Source organism: Marmota marmota, unplaced genomic scaffold, assembly GCF_001458135.2.
Source record: "Marmota marmota marmota unplaced genomic scaffold, marMar, whole genome shotgun sequence".
Taxonomy (NCBI): domain Eukaryota; kingdom Metazoa; phylum Chordata; class Mammalia; order Rodentia; family Sciuridae; genus Marmota; species Marmota marmota.
Window position 1 is genome coordinate 627,177 of NW_025999891.1, and position 6,900 is coordinate 634,076.

General features: G+C 44.3%; 1 protein-coding gene across 1 annotated transcript in view; it reads left to right on the plus strand.

Moving 5' to 3' along the window:
* Positions 1-6: 6 nt before the first annotated feature.
* The window catches only part of Ccdc92b (coiled-coil domain containing 92B), a 30,520-nt gene continuing 23,626 nt past the window's right edge, over positions 7-6,900 (plus strand). Inside the window, 1 exon segment of the mRNA XM_015500924.2 lies at positions 7-20. The gene's annotated coding sequence lies outside the window, so the exon portion shown is untranslated.

Sequence of the window (6,900 nt, forward strand, 5' to 3'; positions counted from 1 at the left end):
CGCTCCCTCAGGTCCCGAAGGTGAGGAGGCCGGTCGGTGGGTGTCTGGGTGGGAGCCGGCCGGGATGGTCCCGGGTGGGGAGCGACATCGCCAAGCACCAGTCTCCCCTAGAGGGCTGGCGCGCGGCTGGGCACCGCAGCGCGGGAGGCGAACAAGACCGCGGGGCTGCTGGCAGAAGTTGTCCTCTACCGTCCAGAACTGGGCCCTCCAGACTCTGGCCACGAGTCCAGAGGGGTCTGAGATGGGGCCCCCCACCATCTTCTGTCGCCTCCCACCACACGAGCCTTTCTTTTTGCCTGCCTTTCCTGCCCTCTGATACCCCTCTTCCTTGTCCTCCTTAGTCTCTACATTCCCCATCCCCTGCCTTCTCTGGGAGTCATTCGAGGCACAATCAGGGCAAAACATCAAGATCGAAGGGGGTGGGAGACTCCGGTTTCCTCAAACACCCCTTTCCCACTCCTGTGTTACTGAATTCTAAGCTTTGCTGAGATTGAGTGTCCTGGGATCTTCAAGGAAGGAGTCAAGGGGTCAAGAGGATGGGTACTGGAGTGGAGAGGACCACAAGGTCCCTAGGGAATGTAGCTCTACCTCTGGCCAAGTGGCTCCACCTTGCAGGCAGAGCCCCAGACATTTGTCAAAGTCCAAATCCTTGCTCCAGACTCAAGTCCCCAGAAGAGTCAAGGACTTGGGGGTGGGGGGGCTGGATAATTGTTTTTTAATCCGTGTACTTACTTGGCCTGGTGATTCCTAGTAAGACTCAACTCAATCTCTGTTTCACCAGCATTCAGATGTATATTTCTTCTTTGCAAGGTATGCCCACAAAGTTCTGCCTGCAGGAAGCTTATGACTTTGAACAGAAGACAGGTGTACACACACACACACACACACACACATCCTGGGATGGGGGTGGATGTAGAGCATCTATGGCAGAATGTGGTGCTTAGCTACCACCCAGATTCCAACAAATTGCCTGAGAAACACAGAGGCAGGAAAGAGTAATTTCAGCTTGATGAGAGATCGGGGAAGCTTTCCTGGCAAAGGTAGCATTGAAGCAAGGCCCTGAAAGAGAGATCAGGTATCCGGAGGCAAAGATAGGGTGGGGTTTAATAAGTGGGAGAGTTTGTCAGGAGAGCAGCAAGAGGTAGAATACGAAGGAGATCAGCATGCAAAAGTAGGCTACTTTTGTACTGGGAGGGTCCTAAATTCTGGAGTAGAGGGAGTGTTCCTAGGTGCCAGTCACTGGAGTTGTATATATTGAAAAAACTACTTTACCTCTCTGAACCTGTTTCTTCATTTATGAAGTGCATATGCTTAATAAGATTTAATAGAACCTTCAGTGTACAGTTGTCAAGATATGTTAATACATGTAAGATGCTAAGAACGTTGCTGACCCTTATTTTTGATACTAGTATTATTGCCTGGGCATTGATACCATGTCCCAGAAACAGTTCTTGAGTTCCTGCTCTCCTCCTGCCCTAGGCTTCTGAGTCAGGTAGAGAAGAGGAATAATGACTAAGAAAATGAAGAACATATTGATTCATTTATTTACTCATTTATTGCCATTCCTGTCCCAGCCAATATACTTGCCTGGTGATAAGAATGATAAAAAGGGGGCTGGGGTTGTGGCTCAGAGGTAGAGCACTCACCTACCATGCATGAAGCACTGGGTTTGATCCCCAGCATCACATAAAAATAAATAAATAAATAAAGATATTGTATCCACCTATAACTAAAAAATAAATATTTTAAAAAATGATAAAAAATAAAAAAAATAGGTTTAACATTCTCCTTGGGGGAAAAAAAGGCAGCCAGATATGGGGATGCATGCCTGTAATCCCAGCAGTTCAAAAGAAGGCTGAGGCAGGAGGATTTCAAATTCAAGGCCAGCCTTGGCAACTCAGTGAGATCCTGTCTTACAATTAAAAAAAAATTTAAAGTAAAAACTAAATTAATTAGTTAAAAGCTGGGAATGTAGCTCAGTGATAGAGTACTCCTGGGTTTAATCCCCAGCACTTGAAGCAAAAAGGCCTAGACCCTTAAAGAACTCTAACAAAATGTAGGTTTTCAGTGTTCAGAGTAGTACAAAGATATTTGTTGACATGATAAATATCTTCAACCCAAAGAGAAAAGAAGCACTAAAGATGAAATTGAAACTGGGGCAAGAGAATTGGTCAGGAAGCAAGGTATGGTATACAATGAAAGTTCCTTGTAGGGAACAAGAAGTCTGGGTGCTGGTTCCTCTGCCAGCCTGCCTGAGAGAGAGATGGGGACAGAAGCGGCCAGGGAGACATTGAGTGGAGTAAAGGATGGGATGTGGGATTTAGACATCTAAGGAAAGATTAAACTATAAAAGTCATTTTCAGAGGCGGGGGATATAATCCAGTGATAGAGCACTTGCCTGCCTAGCATGTGTGAAGCCCTGGGTTGGATCCCCAGCACTGCAAAAAAAAAAAAAAAATGAATTACAATAAATACACACACAGACGGTTTTCAGATTTTTAGTTAGCAAAAGCTTTATCTCCAATGAATTTCCATGCATAAGCTCATCATGTGAAAGAGGATTAAAAATCACAACCCCCAACCCTGCATTTTGTCCCCAATCCTTTTTACAGCATCTCCCCTCTGCAGAATTCTGGAGCTCTATGGGGAAAAAATTTGAAATTCATTGGCTAATATAATTCTGAAGGCCCTCTGGGTCCTGGGTTCTATGGTTCTGTGCTTTTTGTTTCTTTCAACACAAAGAGATGTAAAAACTGAAGAGAGAGAGAACAGAGTTTCCCCCTTGCCAATTCAGTTACAAGCAGACAGCTAGGAAGGAAAGTAGGGACCCAGGAACTCCAGAGACAAGCAGAAAAACAGGTTATTTTCAGGGATGAGGAGCCTCAGAGCCAACATTGCACAAGGGTCAAAGGGTTGCTGAGCTTGGCACCTTGTCTGTAGTTGAGAGCTTGAGCAGAGAAGGCTTCTTTCATTAGCTTCCCTATGGGGAAATATTTGCAGCTTTCGGTCACTTTAGAGTTGCCTCAGAAGTACTTGGAATTAACTATAAATTGCGAACCCTATCATAGGTCCTTTTTTATTCTTGGTGACACTTTTTTATAATGAACATTATTTTTCATCAAGCTAGAAAGTGAACACAAAAAGAACAAGGAGTAGCAGAAAGAGGGAAGCAGAAGCAAGGCAGGCCCTGAAATGGTCAGGACAGTGGACAGAGGTGAGGGGCCCTCTTTACCTTTCACTTGTGAGGCTGGGCATCTAGGGCTGGGAGTGGGGAGGAGATGGAGCTGGGAACTCTAACCCTTCAGCTGCTGCCACTGGCCTGAACCACATCTTGGGCACAAATACTTATGAAGCCCAGACATTGTAGGACTGCATTTGTGTTGTGAAAACCTAACATATTCCTGGCTGGGGCCTTATGATGTGCTTGTGATTCTTTGGTTCCATAAAGATATTTGTGCTTTCCCTCATTCCCCCTTCCCTCCTCCATCTCCCACCCTCCCCCAGACAAACTACACAATAACATCTAAGAAAGAATATTTGCCAAGATCATTTGTGACCCAAATTTTCTGCCCTGGGAAGAGCAGCCTGCCTAGTTGGAAGCAAAAGCTCAAGTCCTTCTGGGAAAGCACTGAAACAGCTGGTTGGCTCAGCCTCTCACTGTGGCTAGGGTCCAGTCCCCAGAGCTGTCTGGGAAAGGCTTTTACCCTTCAGAATCATTTACATTCTAGTGGCTAGGATCAGACATTTCTCTCCTCACCCTAGTACAGGCCCACACAGCTTCATCCTGCAGTGTTCACAGAACATACACACAGAGATGCAAGACAATCGAGAAACACACACATGGGCCTAGAAGTGCAGCTCAGTGGTAGAGTGTTAGCACTCATGAGGCCCTGAGTTTGATGTCCAGCAGGCACTACACACACAGGCACTCAGGCACAGGTGCAGACACACAGGCACACACATCTCAACATAGACATGCAATTGCACAGACATACAGCTCACCAGACTCTTCTGAGTTATATCCCAGTATATTTGATGGCCTATTTGACACAAAATTTTTCTTTGTTTGAAGACTTTGGGACAAGTCAGACTTGACATGTGTCCATCTTGATCTTAACTTCTCTGTAAGTCTGCCCTGCCATCAGTCTAACATTCCTACAGATTCACTCACTTGTGTCTTCTGCAAATATTTACTGAGCACTTCCCATTTGCCAGATACTGTGCTAGGTACTAGCAAAACAAAAGTCTTTCATCTTCTGTTGTTGACAATCTGGTAGGGGAAACAGAAAGTATGCAAAAATTCTATATATTCATGCGGGAATAATTCATGGAAGAAAAATAATTCAGATTAAGGGAATGGAGAATGACAGAAGATTCGTTTTAGGTTGAGTGATCAGAGAAAGGCCCTGAGGAGATGACATTTGAACAGAGCCCTGAAAGAAAGAAGGGAATGGGCCATGAGGTGATCTTGGTGAAGGGCATTCCTGGCAGAGGAGACAGCACATACAAATTCCTTGAGGAGAATATTCAGGAATAGCAAATAGACCAGAGTGGCTGGGGTGGAGCCAGCAGCAGGGAGAACAGAAGATAAGGTACAAGAGAGCTGGAGTAGGTTGTATAGGATCTGATGAGAACTTTGGGTTTGGTTCTAAGAGGAATCCGAAGCCACTGGAGAGTTCTGAGTCAGGGACAGAGAGACATGACCTGTATTTGTTAAAAGAACTCTTGCTCTTGCAGGGAAAATATGGCGGGCAAGGCGGGGGTGGAAGTAAGGAGGTAGGAGGCTAGATAGGAGGCTACTGCAATGAGTTGGAGACTGACTAGGGTGACAATGAGAACTGATTGGATAGAGGATACTTTTTTGAAAGCAGAGCCATTATGATTTGCAGATGGATTGGCCATGGGATATAAAGACAGGGATCAAAGATGACTCCCAAATGTTTGGTCCCAGCAGCTGAGTAAGTAGGCAAATGGCAGTGCCATTTATCAAGATAGCAAACAGTGAGCCAGGCATGGTGGTGCATGCCTGCAATCTCAATGACTCTGGAAGCCGAGGCAGTAGGATTACAAGTTTGAGGCCAACCTCAGCTTAGCAAGACCTTATCTTGCTAAGGTCAACTTAGCAAGACCAACTTAGGCCACCTTAGCAAGACCCCACCTCAAAACATAAAGGGCTAGAGATGTAGCTCCAGTGATAGGGCACCCCTTGGTTCACTCCCTGGTATGGAAAAAAAAATTAAATGATGGCAAAGAGTGGGCAGGAGCAGATTTGTAGGTGGGAGCACAGGAGTTCAGTATTTGGACTTGTAAGTTTCAGAGACCTAATGAATATCCAAATGGAAATGTTAGGTAGTCACTGTAGCATTCAGGAAAGCATTATTTTAAGGGTCAGCACCATAAAAATAGTATTTACAGTCCTGGGACTGAACAAGTTCAGTTAGGGAGTTGTTATAGATAAAGAAGAGGTTAAGTGTGAAAGATGAGGCAATAGGGAAGGACCCATATACACAAGAACGAATACACAGGGTCCTTCTCAATAGGAAGGACCCTGTGTATTTGTTCTTGAGATGCTCAAATCAAAAAATGACAGGCATTCTGGGGGCTGGGGCTATAGCTGAGTGGCAGAGTGCATCATGAGGTACTGGGTTCAATCCTCTCAGCACCACATAAAAATTTTTTTTAAAATGAAATAAAGGCATTCTGTCCTTCTACAACTACCAAAAAAAGATTTTTTTTTTTTAATGGGAGGCATTCTGGACATCCCTTTTGCATCGTCACAATTCAGTTCAGTCCATCTCCAAGTCCTGCCAATTCTACCTCCAAATTACGCCTGGATCCAGCAGAGTGGCACATGCCTGTAATCCCAGCAACTCGGGAGGCAAGAGGATCACAAGTTTAAGGTCAGCCTGAGCAACTAATGAGATCCTGTTTCTAAATAAAAAGGATTGGGGATGTAGCTCAGTGGTTAAGCACCACTGGGTTCAATCCCCAGTGCCAAAAAAATGAAAGCCAAAAAACACCATCTTTACCTTCACCATCTAGGCCAAGACCACCATCATCTCTTATCATGTCTTTTTCCCAGCTGAGCTCCCTCCATCCATTCCGCTGGCTCTAGTCTGCTTTCCTCACAACAAACAGCCAGAGTGGTTTTTTAAAAATGAAAATCTTGGACTGGGGAGTTAGCTCTTTGGTAAAGCACTTGTCTACCATGAGCAAGGCCCTGGGTTGGATTCTCAGCACCGCAAAAAAAGAAAGAAAATCTTATCATGTACTACATTAAGATTCTTTAATAACTTTCAAAGTCACTTAATAATTGTTTCTTCACAGTGCTGGGGATCAAACCCAAGGCCTTATACATGTTAGGCAAGTGGTCTATCACTAAGCCACACCCCAACCCCAACACACTAAATATTTATAAAAAAAAAAAAAAATCTTATGATTTACCAGACCCTGTATGCTCCTCCCCTTACTAACCTCACTTACTGTGACCTTCCCCAATACCTTACACTTTAGCCCTCATTAGCAGTGGCAATGTCCTAGTTCCTCAAACAGACCATAGAAGAATTTAGCACAAAGCCTGATAAACAGCAGGCGTTCAATAAAAGCAAGCTCTTGTTATTATCACTTAGTTCTTCTCTACCTCTAAGTCTTCACAGATGCTGGTCCTTGTTTCAGGTATTCTTCTCTTTACTCTTCTAACTTTCTAACTAACTTCTTCTCCTTCTTTAAGTCTTTGTTCGTTTTTATTGCTATGTAACAAATGATCACAAATATAGGGCCTTAAAACAATGTAAAGTTAGGAGTGGGAATGTAGCTCAGTGATAGAATGCTAGCATATGTGAGGCCCAGGGTTTGATCTCCAGCACTGCAAGAAAAAAAAAAAAAAAAAAAAAAAAAAAA